Here is a 17,217-nt window from a genome sequence, read left to right on the forward strand (position 1 = left end):
TGATAAAATGTACATAGATCCTAAAAATGAGTAGTTGAATAATTTAAGCCAAGTATAAATCGCTAAGCAACCGTGCCAGAACCACGGAATCCGGGAATGCCTAACACCTTTTCCCAGGTTAATAGAATTCCTTATCTAGAATTTCTTATTCGAAGACTTTTAAATAAAGTCGGAAATTTTCTCGATTTGGGATTTAAAAAAATAAACCGGTGACTTGGGACACCATAAACTATTTCAAGTGGCGACTCTAATAAATTAAATAATCCCATATCAAATAATGTCACTTTAATTGGAAAAACTCCCATATACCTCTCGGGGTGTAAAAAATGAGGTGTGACAACTTCAACGGTAGATAGGATGATCATCTGCCACTTATTGAGTTCGCATATAATAATACCTATCATTCCAGTACTCAGATGGCTCCATACGAAGTTCTTTACGGACGGAAGTGTAGGTAGCCTATAGGGTGGTTCGATATGAGGGAAACTACGTTAGTTGGACCAGAATTGGTACAACATGAAATCTAGAGAATTAAGCTTATACAGGAAAGACTATTAGCAGCTCAAAGCCGTCAGAAGTCTTATGCAGATAATCAATGCTGAGACTTGGAATTTCAGGTTGACGATTGGGTATTCCTAAAGGTATCATCGATGAAAGGCATTATGAGGTTCGGAAAAGGGGAAAACTTAGCCCTCGGTACATTGGACAATATAAAAGCATATGCAATGTAGGCCAGGTAGCATATGAGTTGGACTTGCCTTCGGACTTAGAGTCGGTACATCCAATCTTTCATGTGTCTATGCTCCGTAAATGTATCGAAGATCCTTCCAGAATCGTGTTAATTTACGACGTTCAGTCACAGAGCAGCTATCATATGAAGAAACTCCTATTGTTATACTAGATGGACAGGTTCGAAAATTGAGAACTAAAGACATAGCTTCGGTGAAAGTACTTTGGAGAAACAACAATGTGGAAGAAATGACTTTGGAGGTCAAGGAAGACATAAAGTCTAGATATCCCTACTTATTTACTCATCTAGAAAAGGGTCCGACTGAGACGTCATAATCTTAAGATCCGTGTATGGATTCGAGTCAGTTATTGTCATTGGTCGTGTGAGGCCATTGTCATTATTGATGATTATGGTACTATGTGGTATTGAATTATTGAGTTTCTACAGGAAGAATTGGTAGTAATATTGTTACAAAGGTGCCTTTGCCAAGGGTATATAGATCCCGGAGAGTTAAACATTTGAGGACGAATGTTTCTAAGGGGGGAAGGATGTTACATCTCGTGTTTGCGTACGTTAAAGTTTTGTCTTCAGTTAATCGACGTAGACTCGAGGATGAGATTATCTTGAGGTTAACGTATTTATGCTATTTATAACAAGCGATAAGTAAGTATCATGAAGGATAAAAGGGTGAACGAATTAAAGGAAACGAGTTTCATTGAAGGTGGCCGATTTGGGGTAAAATACGGGTCGAGCGATTATACCCAATATTTATAAACTAGTACCATGTGAGGTACAATATGACCACGGTAGTATGATGTATAAAGTATATTAAAAAAAATAGAATTTTAAGTAATTTGAAATAATATTTAATTATACGAGTAATTGGTTAATTACCGGGTAATAGAACATTACCTAATTAACTAATAAGTGGATAAAGATTAATAATTCCCATCCCAAAAACGTGGCAACTAGCCACATTTTAAAACCATGACTCTTAATAGATCTTCATTAGGTGGCAACTTAAGATACTACTTAAGAGACACTTTACCAATTTGAATATAAGACTTGTAAAGTAATTAGTACACTTTGGAATAAAGAGACCTACAGTCGGAATGTTTCAAAACGTTATGTTAAGCAATTCATATGTGAGCTTTTCACTTTTTGCAATGAAATTGCTTAGAAAAGTCCTACAAAAATCCTTCAAAACAGAACGTGCCATTATAAGATCTTCAACAAAGTTCTGATTATACACAAGGTTCCAACAAGAATTTTTAAGAATCATAGCAACTTAAAATTTTGCGGGTCTAAAGGTGTACAGTGCAATATTCTCCAAGAGTATTATATGCATTTTTCCCTACTCTAGATATATTAAGGCCACCCCTTCTTTTTTTTTTGGGCATGATCCAAATTATACAAAAGAAACGAGCAAAAGCACAGTTTTCATAAACGACTCTATTCATAGGAATACTAGGGGTCTCTATGTTCTTGATCCCCATGTGACATATTATTATATCTTCTATTTATGGGTATCAGAATAATACGCAATTGAAAAAGTTTATCCGAAAGGAATTTTGAGATTATTACATATTTTTCATGTATTTCATTCATTTATACATGTGCATTGATCCATGACCAGATGGCGTTATATACGCATATTTATATATATTTATATATATGTATATAGGATATGGAAAAAAGGTTATAGCGCTACTTATGCACCACCACCTGATCAGTTGGTATATGTTGATGATGTTGCCCACAGTAGCCGAGACGATATGATGGGATGCCCTCAGAGGCTTGATGATATTATGTACACCTATACTTATGCATGACACGATATTTATATGCACGTGCATGACATTATTAATGTTTCAGAATTTAGGAAGTTATTCGGATTGACAGATGGATTTCCTTATTCCATATTTCATCTATGTATTTTATTTACTGATTTGCATACCTTACATACTCAGTACATTTTTCGTACTGACGCCCTATTTCACGGGGCCTGCGTTTTAAGCCCACAAGTGCAGGTAGGTAAGCTGATGGTCCCCTTTTTAGGATCCTTGATTAGCGAGAGTTCGGGTGCTCCACTTGATCCGGAGCTGCTTTTGATTATGGTATGATAAGCTTGTATATATATATATATATATATGGGTATGATGTGGCTCAGTCCCGTTTTTGTACAATTGTATTTCTATTAGAGGTCTGTAGATAGTATGTCTAGTTGAATAGTATGTGGCCTTGCCGGCTTCCAGTTTTGAGGTATATAGTTGTCCATAGCAGCCTTGTCGGCTCGCCCTACGTATGTTGCACAATATGTACATATGCCTTTTGGGCAGGTTTCCTTAATATATATTATTCTCGTAATTCAGCAGATGTTATTCAGGTTTATATCTTAGATGCATGCTTATGGGTGTTTGACAGGTAGGACTCGGGCACCCGTCGCGGCCCATCGATTTGGGTCGTGACATAAATTAAAGAGTAGAGCAAGTCAAACCAGTATTTAAACAAGTCTCGACCTCGAGCTAAGGTAGACTCGAGGTGGGTTAGCAAAAATAGTAAAATAATAAAGTAATTCTGATTAATAGTAAGCATAAAGTGATGTTTGTATATTCTCTTGTCAATGATTGATGCATTACAAATTATTGTAGTAGGGAATCTTATTATATAGTTGTCTAACCACCTAGTACGAATCCGTTCGGGAATTCACGTCGTGATCTCAGGGCCATGGCGGGAATCTTGCTCTTTCTGTTACGAAACCATAACGATACTATCTTGAGGTTGGTCATACTTGGCATCGGTATTCAATAAACACTTCGATCTTCTAATCTTGTACTTTGCCATCAGGCTCGAGCTTGGTCTATCTCGAACTTATTCTCGGAGCGACCCCTCGAGTCTACGAAATCGGGCGTACTTGATTTTGACCGTACACAATCATGTATATATATAAAAGATAATGAATAAAGAGATCTAGACAGAGGGGTACTCCGAGACCTACGGACGCCGACAGGTATACCTTGAAGTCTCTGTAGTAGGATCCCTGCTAATGTCTGGGCAGCTAAGAAGTACTTGGATCTGCACAAAAAGATGTGAAGAAGAGTATCATGAGTACATCACAATGGTACCTAGTAAGTGCCAAGTCTCACATTGGTAGAGTAATGACGATGTCAGGTCAGGGCCCCACTGAAAATAAATAAAAGACTGAACAAATATAGGTAGTGTAATAATGAGTGTAATGAAATTGAAACAACGAATAGCATATCAAGGTTAGCTACACAAAACTAAAGAAAATAGTGCAACACGGAGAAAGATAATTAATAATATGCTAAGGAAATAACGGTTAAAGACAAGCGCAAAAGAATAGGGAAATGTCAACAAGAGTCACTACTGAGGTACCTCATCATAGGCTCAAATCACACAAGTAAATCACAATCTTTCCTTATATCACCGCGGGGACCTTTACATTTAGTTTTGAAAAACATTTTTCCCGAAATAGCATCTCGCTTTTTAGCCCACCTCATCACACCGCATGGCTTCTAGTAGTTCCCCCTCTAGCCACGCATATCCAGCTCACCTTATCTATCCACATGCGTTTCAACCCCAGACCTTATACCACCGCATGTGTATCAATATCACAACAAATCACAAATCGCACCTCAAGTGCCTAATATCACAACTTGTTAGAGAAACCAAACAATAACGAGCCCATGGCTCAACTACAATGTACACAAAGTCTCAACAATAACAACCGTCAAAATAACTCAATAGAATGATATTTCACAACTTAACACTTTGCCTCAACAGGAATCACAACCTTTGAAACTCAATACCAATTTCAACAACAAGATATTCCAAGAATAGCAATTTCAAGTAAAGAATTCAACAGTTAAATAATGAATACGGAATAAAGGTAACAAGAACTTCAGTTAAACATGTAGAGCAATTAGCAAGTACGAGATAAGACAAGTAGACATGTGAAATTAGAATAAAAATGGTGATTATAACATGTTAAGGTAACTAAATTAAGGCATGAAAAGAATCTACATGGCTAAAAACTGGTAATTTTTACATTTAGCCCGTGTACACGCTTGTCACCCTCCGTAAATGATTCTTACACAGCACAATTATCACAAACAACACCAATGTTAAGGGAAAATTTCCCACAAAAAGTTAGGAAAGTCACTCACCTCAAACCACATTAAATCAATCCACTAGAAGGCCTTTTCCTCAGTTATCCAACTCTGAATGGTTCGAATCATGAAAAAATAATTTCGTACTATAAATATAACTATAGGAAACTAATTCAAATAATAAAATTATGATCTTTACGAAGAATTAAAAAGTCAGCCCGAAAAGTTAACCTAGCCCGCGCCTCGGAACCCAACAAAAATTACATAATCCGAACACCTATTCGATATCGAGTCCAACCATACAAGAATTTATTATACCCCATACTTTCGTACGTGAGAGTATGTCGCAAGTCGAGTGACGTAAGCTCAAAAATGAGATTGTATTTGAAAGTATATAAAGTAATTTAATCTTGTTACATTGGATGTTACAAATACTTAAGATCATCAATACCATGTACCAAGAGGGTTTAAAGGCGTAGAAGCTAAACGAATTGAAGAAAATAAATTTCGTCAAGAGTCGACAAGATAGAAATGTTATAATATGTACTTTTTGGGTGAGACTAGGGTTCTTAACATGATAAAGAGGTTATGTTATAAGTTATATTAGTCGTATGATAGTCGTGTGTTATGTTTTGATGTTAAGCGAGTTATGGAACAAAACTTTGCAAAGGCTATCACAAGTTACATGCATAAATGTGCTGAAAATTAGGTCAAATATAGCTTAGCTTTTCTCCCAATATGCTTGAAATTACGGGATGATCCACCTACCAATTTGAATATCTATGAGTCTAGTTTCTAACCCATTAAACCGTTCATCGACACTGTAGACATGTAAATTTTGACCCTCCCCGAAATTTTACACATCTTAGTGCTTATATATCTTATCTTAAAATTCAAAAACTACAAAAAAATATTTTCCCTTATTTTAGCTAGTTGATCTTTTGTATAACTAGTTTTACTCTTGAAAAAAATACAAAAATAGCCTTGATATTTTATTTTCCAAAATGATAAAAGAATATTTCAAAAAAAATATATTTACTTAGTTTAGTATTTAAGTTGTAGGCTTTTTGAAAAATGTATATATATATATATATATATATATATATATATATATATATATCAAGTAGGGTTTAAATTACTTTAACATAGCTATCTTAACTTTTTAATATTTCATTTTATTTAGACAATTAGTATTTTTGGTTAATCTTAAAAAGAATGAAAAAATTAAAAAAAAAACAAACAAAAGGGATTGAAACAAAACAAGAAAACAAAAAAATAAAAAACGAGCAACAAAGTTTGGAAAAAACGGAAGAAGCAAATGAAAGAAAGAAAAGGAACTAATGAAATCAAGAAGGAATATTTAAGTGGTCCCCTTTCTGTTGTTTTTGTTCCACATCACGTATCCTTTCCCTTTCTCCGTAATCATTTTTTATTTCCTCTTATCCAAACTCACCTGCACACTCACGTTTTTGTTTTTTAGAAATGGAAAACAATTTTGTTCAAACATTTTTTGATTCCAGAGAGGGGCCACATGAATTTCTTTTTCTCAAGCATGATAATCTCAATAAAAAGGAGGGCTCCCACACATAATACACAAACAGAGAAATGGAAGAGAGAGGAGTAACGAGAGAGGAAAAACGGAAAGGGGAGTGGAGATCTGAAAAAAAAAAGAAACAAAAAAAACAGAGGGGACGGAGAGAAGAAAGGAGCGGTCACAGCTTCACAAAAATGGAGTTTGTAATCTCTTTTTCTTCCTCCATTAATGCAGCTTCACAGTAGTAAACAAAGCAGCCCCAAACCCTCTTATTCTTCAAAAACAAATAATAAACTCCATTAAAATGCACCAGATTTCCTCTATCCCACCACCCAAACACCTTCATTTTCTGCTTTAGAAAATCACCACTATTACATTAATTTTTGGCATCGGTTGGGTTTCAAGTTTTGTTGGCGGCGAGGTTCCCGATCGAGACGGTAATTAGCTGTAACTTCGGTCATCGGTCCAAGTCATTTCCTATGTTTCAAGCACCTTTGGCTTTGCTGTATTCTTCACTGAGTTATTTTCACTAGTACAAACCAAAAGGTCCATTTCTCACTTTTAGTTTAATTCATGTATTTATTGTGCTTTGGTGAATGTTTTAGTTTGATTCTTTGAAGTCTCCGTTATCCTGTCATATATGTGATTTTAACTTGTTTATCCATTTATGGTATTCTTGAGTTTATTATGTTAAGTTATTAGAATTGGTCAGATCTTATATATTTAGTTGTTGAAGTACATTTTGTGTTCAAATGGTGTGTATATATATGACTGATGGTATGATAATATTAACAATATCAGATGTAGTTGTTTTCTATATATATTTGAACAAATACTACTATTGTATTGTAGATATATAAAATGTACTATCAAATCTACTATCGAATAAAATCCGATTTCTATGTTTATTATTAATTCTTTAAAACTTTGAGTAAAGCTCCTAACAAAGCTTTCTGGATTTGTATAGTTATTACGATTGTTGGACATTAATAATAAAATTATTTTTTGCGATTAAACTCTTATGTTGTGAAAATCCTACTCGGTAATCTCTCTCTTTTATTCTAAAAACTTGTATAATTACCATCTTATCTAAATTATGAACTGAGATTACCCCTTTACTACTTTTTTTTAATCCACTCTGTTCATCTCTTCTTCTCAATCTTTTAAAGTTTTTAACACTTTTCTTAACTCTTATTTCTTTAACCTCACCCCGGCCATGGTTAAACACTTATACCCTTCTTAATTGTTTTCAGGTTTTACTTAACCAGTTTCTCCTAGGAATTTACAGGTTAATCCATCATAATTGTTAAAAAATTGGGAAGCTAACCATATACTAAGAGTGATATTTAATAATCGATCATATGAACATGAAACATAAAACTATACAGAATAACAAAAAAAAATTAAAATAAACAGTGGTAATATCTAGCAGGAACATAATTTAAATAAAAGATGAGTAACTTACATGCTTATAGGAGAGAGATTTCTCTTTCGGGAAACCCGAAAAAGTCTACTGAGCTTTGAAAATTAAAAACGATCACACATAAGCATAAGGCCTTATTTATTTTACAAGCTTAAAGGAGGAACTACTAAAGTATTCATAAGGAAATATTTTACAAAGTGTTTTGGAAAGGGGGTTGATGATGAAAAGGTTGGTTGGATGGGTTTTCTTCAGAGTGTTTTTCTTCTCTTCGGTCTTGTTTTTTCTTTCTTCTCCTTTTTATAGCTAAATTTTGGGACGGATTTGAAAAACTGATTCCAAACTCTTTCGAAATCTATCTTGTCCAGCCTTGCAGGGTACTTCATTGGGCCCCATCTTCACATGGCTTGGTCGGAGATTCCTTCCGTGTTTGTAACTTTTTCTTCCACTCAAAATTTTAACTTGTCTTTTAGCACAACTAACATTACCTCTTGTCACATCTTCTTTACTTTATGTCACTTGTCACTTTTGTCTTTTAGCACAGCTAGCATTTCTTCCTGTTACCTCTTCTTTTCTTGTTTTTCTCGTTGGTATGCTATCATTATTGATTTGTATACCAGCCTTGTTTCTTTTGTCTTTAGTGCTCTTAACTGGGACTTTGTTTTTAGGTGTCTAAATTATGTATAGCTATTGAATCGAAACTCATTTCTGACTCATCTTCATATGGATCTTGAGCATCTTGATAATTTAGGTTGTCTTCATAGTTATCATCTTCTCTTGAACTTTGGGTTCTTTCTGGATTTGGACGTGGATTTGGACTTGGACTTGGATTCTTAACCATGTGTTTGTCTTGTTCTTCCTTTTCTTGAAAAAAATTTTCTAATGTTTGTTTGATTATATTTTCTATTTTTTCATTTTTTTTTCTTTTTTGAAATTATACTTTTCTTTTTTTAACATTTCTCCCTGTGTTAATGTTCTGGGTAGTCTTCTTCTTGATGAACCTTCATTTTCACTTTTTGGCAAAGTGACAGCCATAAACGGATTTAATGTGTCTTTATCGGTTACCGTTTGAACCGTACTAGCTGTATCATTACCCGATACAGTGGATCTTGCTGCATTCATTGGGGAATGCACACCCTTCTCATCCATTTTTTTTTGAGATGGAGAACTCTGTTTTGGACTGTTCATCTCTGTATCTTGTTGAGAAATAACTTGAGTCTGGGATAATTCAAATTTCAACGCTTGTACCCTGTGTTCCAATACTTTTACCTGCTCCATAAGTTTTGCCTTCTCTTGTGCCAGTCATTTTTCTTGTTTATTCGTTTAAAGGCTTCTGTCATTGATGAACAATGATCACAGAATATTATCTTATCATTGTCTTTTCGGATGTTGTATTGAGGTTTTTTTTTGGGTTTTGTGTGAGTGCTGGAGAGATATAGTAGTTTGGTCCTAGTATTCCTCTTGTATAATCTAATGCTTCAGTAAAATCATTAAAACCTTTGAAAAGTGGTTTCTCTATATCCTTAATAGAATATAGTACTTCTAACAATGTTTGAAAAATATCATTTGTCTTACCATGTATAACCACATAATACTTAAATATTTTGTCTTGGTTTTTATCTGTAAAATATTGTCCTAAGGCATTAAGAGATGCTATAAAATATTTAGTGTCTTTCTTATTATATGCTATCCATAAGTTATCAATTAAACACCGTTGAGGTCTGTCTATAACACATTCTGGTAGGACTCTAAATGACATGTTTGATGGTGGAAAAAATATTAAATTATGTTTGCCAAAATTTATTCTTTCTATATTGGTCTGTTCTCCCAAAGGATGTGGCTTAAAATAAAGATTACCTAATACTGTCTGCAAGTATTGTCTGAGGGTGAGGCTTGAACGCCCTTCCCTTTGTCTTCAGTGTTGGAAACTGTTGGTCTCATGTTGTACATGTAAAATACTTGTTTATTAATTGACAGTAATTTTAAGCCTACTTAACTGATCTGCTAAATTATTATCTTTTCCTTTAATATGTTCAAAAACCAGATTATATATTGATATAGTATCTATAAAATTTAACCATCTTCTTCTACTACTGTTCTTTGCATTTATTTTCTGGTGAAATTTAACTATGGCTTCACAATCAGTTCTAATTGTTACTTCTTGTTTATTTAATATATAAAATTTAAAATTATTTAATTCGTAAATTACAGCTAATATCTCTGCATCTATACTACTCATATTTCCTTTTTCTTTATATTTACCACTTTGATAAGCACATATTTTTCCTGTGCTCTTATCACTATATTTATTTGGTTTTGCTTTTAAAACTGCTCTCCATCCTTCAAAACTACCGTCTGTTTCTATTATCAAGTAGTCTGTTTCCAGTGGCATATTTAAATCAGGAATTTTTTTTATTTTTTCTTTAATGTTTTGTACTAATTTAATGTCTTCTGTGTTAAAATATTTTTGTCCTGTAGCTCCTGTCTTAGCATATAATGGTTCTGCTATTTTTCCTAAGTCTTTAATAAAGTTTCTCGCATAATTTACTATTCCCGAAAACTTTTGTAACTCTTTGGTACTATCTAATTTATCTGGCATTTCTAGGGCCTTTTTAGCTATATGGGGTTGTAATTTAATTTTTTCTTCCACTAAGATTACTCCTAGAAAATTTATATAATTCATACATATTTCCATCTTCTTTTTACTAATTATTATTCCATTATCTACAAATAATCTAAATATTATCTGTAAATGTCCTAAATGTTCTTTAATATCTTTACTAAATACTAGTATATCATCTACATATACTAATACAAATCTCTTATATTATCCAAATATACTATCCATTTTTCGTTAAAAAATTGGTGGAGCTGTTTTTAGTCCGAACGACATTACTAGCCATTCGAAGTGTCCTTCTGGACAAGTAAATGCAGTCCACTCAATGCTTTCTTCATGCATCTTTACTTGCCAATACCCTGATTTACAGTCAAACTTGCTGAATATCCTTTTTCCTTGTATTCTATTTATTAGTTCTGTTTTATCAGGTAACTTATATTCATCTATTCTAGTGTTATCATTAAGTCTTTTGTAGTTTATTACCATTCTCGCTTTTCCTCTTACTATCTCACTATGGTTTCTAACCATAAAGACTGCTGACCTGTGTTTAGAAGTGAATCTTCTTATTACTCCTTAATTTGAATTTTGAAGTCTTCTAGATCTTGATTTGTAGCTTCTATTGAGGCTGTTTTAATTATATATTCTGGATTAATTATATCTAGTTTACACATAACTTTATTGTTTTCTCAATGTTTTAAAAGTTTTTCTCCTATTATTTCTATTTCATCTAATATTTTTATTATATTATCTATATCCTTTTTGTTCATTATTATTCCTATTTTTTGTAGTCCTGTTTTAAAATTGTATAATTCTATTTCAATATCTATTAAAGTATAGTCTTTTTCTAATATATCTCTATCTTCATTTTCTTCTAGTATTAAGGTTTTAGATTCTTCTTTAATCTTACAGCATATATTTTTATCTTTACACTCTTTACAACATTCTTTTTGATTTTCTTGCAAGTTTTTCTGGCTTGCGTTCAGTCGTTTTCTTATCCTGGTTGCAGTTTCTATTGTTTGTACTGGTGTTTGTGTAATATTTTTATAGAATATTACTCAATCTCTACTGAGTAGACAACTACCATTATTATATAATATAAAACTTAATCCTAGTACAAAGTCTACATTTATGTTTAAGTCTCTTACCCAGATTTTATCTACCTTGTAGCTGGGTTTATAGAAATCTAAACATGTATTTATAAAGCTAATCTGTGATTTATCTATATAATGTCTGTATATATTATGGGTTCCATCCATCTGCATAGCTGCAACTGGCTTTTCCTAGGTTTTGATTAGATTTGAGGGAACTATCTTTTTATTTATTATACATCTTGTGGACCCGGAATCTACTAGAGCTAACGTTTCTATTTCATAATCTTCTATTTTGATTCTTGCTAAAATCTTTATTGTACTTAATTTTTTATCTTGATTACATATTAGTGTATCATAATTTTCAATACTCATTAGTTCTTCTTCTACTGTTGTTATGTTTTCTTTTATATCTTTTAATTTGTCTGTTCCCTTTTCCATTTTCTGTTTTCTTTTTTCTAGTTCATTTATTCTAGCTTCTAATGTCATTATTCCCAAATTCATGGTATGATCATTTATTTCTTGGTATTTTTCTTCTTTATTTATTTTTTGTTTCAAAATCTTTTTCTATACATGAAATACATCCTTCTAGATAGCATAATTTACATTTAACTCTTCTATTTCTACTAGGGTACCATTTGCATATAAAACACTGATTACTATCTAATCCTTTATTTCTTTCAAAATTATTGGTATATTCTTCTGATATGTTTACAAAGGTATTTTCTTCTAAATCTAATTTTTCTAATCCTATTTCATTTATTAATTCTTCCTCTTCTGATTCTGAGGTATCTATTTGAGTTTTTTCTTCTATATCTACGCTTACTATAGAGTATATACTTTCCTTATCTGACATATATTCATCTACATTTATTAGGGTTTCTTGAAAATCTTCTATTAATTGTGAATTTCTTGTTTTATTATTAATTCTTTTTAGGCATGTATTTGCTAAGTGTTCTACACTACCGCAAGTGAAAGATTCTAGTTTATTTTTATAGTTTCTATCTGTTCTATACTTTCTAACATGTCTATTCCTATCTAGATAGAGTTTTCTAGCTAATGATTTTCTAAGATAATAATTTTTTCTATTGTATCCCTTGTTGTATTGAGGTCTATATTTTCTATATTTCTTCTTTCTATATTCATTTTTGTCATAGCTTTGTGTTGTATACACAGTTGATCTACAGAAACTCATATTATTCTATTTTAGTTGTTTTTGTATCTGTAAATTGGTACATTTTTCTTGTAGTATTTCCATTATATGTTGTACTTTGTGCCCTATAGACCATTTTGCATGTGGATTTTGTATTACACCTTCTCTTTTATACCATCGTTCTTCTATTTCTCTTCCTAAGACTCCTGGTAGTTTATTAAATAACTTTTTACCTAGATCTTGATCAAAAGCATTTCCACTAATAGTACAGTAATAAAAATAATCATTTAAATTTTTTTTATATGAAACCAACTGCTTATACTTAATTGTTCTAATTTTATTAAAGCGTTCTTTTGTAATACTACTAATCCACTATTTGGATCTTCGCATGTAATCAAGGTATGTATTTTATTTGTAAAATTATAAGGATTTGGTCCCATTGCTATTAACATTTGAAAATCTTGTGAAAATTCTGATTTATAGGCTTCCCATAAGCCCTTTGTTGATTCTCCTAAGAAGGTCTCCATGTATTTATACATTGTTTATGCGTCTGTGTCATTATAAGTTTTTATAAAGTCTGCTACTACTATTCTTTTCCATAGGTCTATTACTGAGTTCCATATTTGTGGATCATGAGCTGCTATATTTAATATTTTACCCTTACTTCCTCCTTCCTGTAGTCTTATAGGTTCTTCTATAGGCATTATTTTTCCTGATGGTTTTACATTTTCTATTTCTGTTTCTTGATCTATTCTATATTCTCTTTTTCTAGGTACATTTCATGTGCTAGTATCTATGGTACTTTGGTAAGTTGTCCTCTGAAACGGGTTTGGGCTAGAACTAGTTGATTCCATTAATTCTTTTAAACTTATTAGAGATTCTGTCTCTATTTCTTCATAACTATCTTGTATCTCTTCAAATATTTTATCGAATTTATCTGATTTTTTCTGTGAAATATTTTCTTTTCTATATCCCCAATTATCTGTTCTTAATTCACATTCCTTGAAATGCCCTTCTACTTTGTTTAAAGTTAATTTTCCAAGTTTACACCCCTTACATTGGAAAGTCTTATTTCTATTTTCTTTAACTAGCCTTCTTGCTTTTTCTAATGCTATGTCTACCTCGAATTCGTCTTGTATTATTTCAATATTCATAAATTCAGTATCATTATCTTCCATCGTACTTTCAGTTCCATTATCTATTTCTCTTTGGGTAGAATAATTATAATTGATAAACCTAATTGATGTTTCTCCTTTAGAGTTTGTATACATTAAGTGAGATTCTGGTTTGAATATTTTTGGCTTTGCAAAATCTTCTAGATTCTATTCTAATCCAGCATATTCTTCTAGGTTTATCTTAAGAGGTTTTATTAATTTTATCCCTTTATTTTCCATTACTTTGACTACATCGTCTACCTTAATTTTAAATTTTGTATTACTATTTGTTGCCATTTTTCCTATGAAACCTACACATATCAGTAAATTATTTTCATTATTCATTTCTTCATATCCCTTAGTCTGTATTCCTATTTTGATGTTTTTTCCAAATTCTGCTAGATTTATCATGAAATCTTGGCTAATATAAAATATTCCTCCATTATTTGTCATGTCCACTTCTGTTAAACCTATTATAGATTTCTTTTGATCTCACCATCTGTCATCATATACTACTATTAGTACTTTAGTTCCTAAATTCTTTCTAGTTAGCCCTTTTAATCCGATTACTATTAATCCCATATGCATTAAATTCTTTTTATAATTTTTAATTTGTCGTACTGATTCTGGATTAATTAAATTTAATGTTACAACCTTATTTCCTATAGCTGATAATTGCTCTTCTCTATAATGTCTATATAATTGAGAGTTATTTGAAAAATATCCTGTATTATATAGTATTCTCGGATTGAGTAACATTAGTTGATTTTGTTGAAAGATTTGTATATCTTTGTCTATATCTATTATTTCGTCTAATTTCTGATATTCTTCTTGTCTTTTTCTAGTTAGAATTCTAGCTAACATGTTATTACCTATTCTATTATCTGAAAAACTTATTCGTGATCTTTCTTGGTTTGTTGTTCTTGACCTACCAGGAAAAATGTCCATTTTTGTGGTTTTCTTATTTTAATTTTATCTTTTTGCGGTGTTATTCCAACTCTTTTTAATTGTTCTATTAGATCATCTACTTTTATGATTTCAGTCTTTATTTCCTTTTCTTTAATAATTTTATCTAGCTTTTTATTAATTTCTATAAGTAATACTATTATAGTATTATTCTGTTTTATTATTGTTTGATCTGTTTTTTCCTGGGGAGTATAAGTAGTCAGTCCTTTTGGATTGGGTTGAATTCTTTCTGTGAACTTTAATGCTTCTTCATATACTGGATCTAGTTCTAGTTGTAACTCACTCATGAAAGAGCGATTTCTTTTATTGTGTCTATCTTTTCCTTTAAGATATTTATCTCACTTTTTAATACTTCTACCTGGTGTGTTATTTTTTCCACTAATCTGGTTGTTTGTATTTCTAATTCTTTAGGCTTTTCTGTAATAGTCTTAATTAATTTTTCTATTTCATTACCATATTATCTAAATTATGAACTGAAATTACCCCTTTACTATTTTTTTTAATCCACTCTGTTCATCTCTTATTCCCAATCTTTTAAAGATTTTAACACTTTTCTTATTTCTTTAACCTCACCCCGGCCATGGTTAAACACTTATACCCTTCTTAATTGTTTTCGGGTTTTACTTAACCAGTTTCTCCTAGGAATTTACAGGTTAATCCATCATAATTGTTAAGAAATTGGGAAGCTAATCATATACTAAGAGTGTCTAATAATCGATCAGAGAAAAAGATTTATATATATATTCGTTAATAAATTCAGTAGTTAGGCTATGTAGAAAAGTGAAAGTGAAAGTTTGGTGAATTTATATTGGTTTATGAGGTATTTGATCGGTGGGTTAGTTGAAAGAAACGGAGTCCAAATTCCATGTTCATTGTCCTATTTTATTGCTTTAATTAAGAATTTGGCAGAAGTAGCCAATTTCAAGTGTTGTTTTAGGATTCAGATAGTTTCCTTCCTTTAGTACTACAATGGTGCTTCCTTCATGATAAATAGGTAAACAATTTAAAACAAATATTCCACAGGACGATTTCTTCAATCTTGGTTTCTATAATATCTTCACATCGCAGCATGCCGCAGGCGTGATAAAAGAATTATCGTGGCTATGAGTACGATTCCCGTGACGTAGTTATGATACTTAATTTCAAATTTAGATTTAAATAGGAGTATTCTTAGTTTGCTTTTAGTGAAACACAAATCTTTTAAAATAAATTGAGGTGTGTCATCCACAAATGAATCCTATAATCTATGGCCCTCACATAAATACAAAACTAATGTAGTAAACACTTATGAACCTCGTAGTGTTGCTTTAGGCGCGATTAATAAACCATCTTGATTATGGGTACGGTTCTCATGACATAGTTATGATGACTAATTCCCAAATTTGGGTATGCATTTCATGTAACCCGATCACAATAACTTTGAATAATATTAATAAATAAATATTTCGCGAATAGCGGATGCATTTCAAGTAGTGTGGTTTGCGGTGTGTTCAAAGACGGTAAGTGTACGACAATCGTAACTTGTTCAAGAAATAATTCCATAAATCCTAAAAAGTGATTTAAATAAATAAAAGTGGTTATAAAGTTAAAAATGCACATTAGTTTTAAAACGTGTAGTAAATCAGATAATAGGCCAATTATTAATAGTTTAAGCGATCGTCCTCGAACCACAGAACCCGGGAATGCCTAATACCTTCTCCCAGGTTAACAGATTTCCTTATCTAGAATTTCTGGTTTCGCAGGCTTTTAAATAAAGTCAAAATTCTTCTCGAATTGGGATTTAAAAATAAATCGGTGAGTTGGGACATCAAAATAAACTATCTCAAGTGGCGACTCTGAAAAATAAATAAAATAATCCCATTTTGAATAATGTCACTTAAAGTAAAAAGTCCCTTATACTCCCCTCTCGGGTGGTAAAAAAGAAGGTGTGACAACTTTGGCGACTCTGCTGGGGATCATATCCAAGAACTTTCGGTTCAAGGTTCAAGAATTTGAGCTTAGAATAACTGTTATACATGACTTTCTTTATTATCTGATTTGTACATGTGTTTACCGTGAAAATGGTAACAATAATTAAATTTTTAAATGAGACTCTAAAAATATGTGATCTATTTTTATGGTAGTTGTTAGAGCAGTTGATGCTAAGAGTATGAAGTTTAACAAAGAGATACAAGCTAAAACGGGACAGGAATCAAACCGAGGGGCTTGCCGCCCGGGCTTCGGACTGGTCGATGAGGGGCCTCGGGGTCAATATTCGGCTCGAGGTTGAGCTATCGGGGGTAACTGGGAAGGGGATAACAATTAGAAAATAATTGAACAAGGCTCTTAATGGCCTGTATTGAGCAATAAATGAAGAACAAGTATGAAAGCAATGAATGCTAATGAGTTAGAGAGAAGAGAGAGAGAGAGAGAGAGAGAGAGAGAG

The 17,217-nt window shown here is 32.1% G+C and overlaps 1 long non-coding RNA gene across 1 annotated transcript; it reads left to right on the top strand.

Moving 5' to 3' along the window:
* Window positions 1-6,296: 6,296 nt before the first annotated feature.
* On the top strand, window positions 6,297-8,536 carry LOC107800198 (uncharacterized). Its single transcript, XR_001651331.2, has 2 exons — window positions 6,297-6,940; window positions 8,183-8,536. It is a non-coding gene; the product is annotated as an uncharacterized LOC107800198 (long non-coding RNA).
* The last annotated feature ends 8,681 nt before the right edge of the window (window positions 8,537-17,217 follow it).

Source organism: Nicotiana tabacum, chromosome 6 (assembly GCF_000715075.1).
Source record: "Nicotiana tabacum cultivar K326 chromosome 6, ASM71507v2, whole genome shotgun sequence".
Classification (NCBI taxonomy): domain Eukaryota; kingdom Viridiplantae; phylum Streptophyta; class Magnoliopsida; order Solanales; family Solanaceae; genus Nicotiana; species Nicotiana tabacum.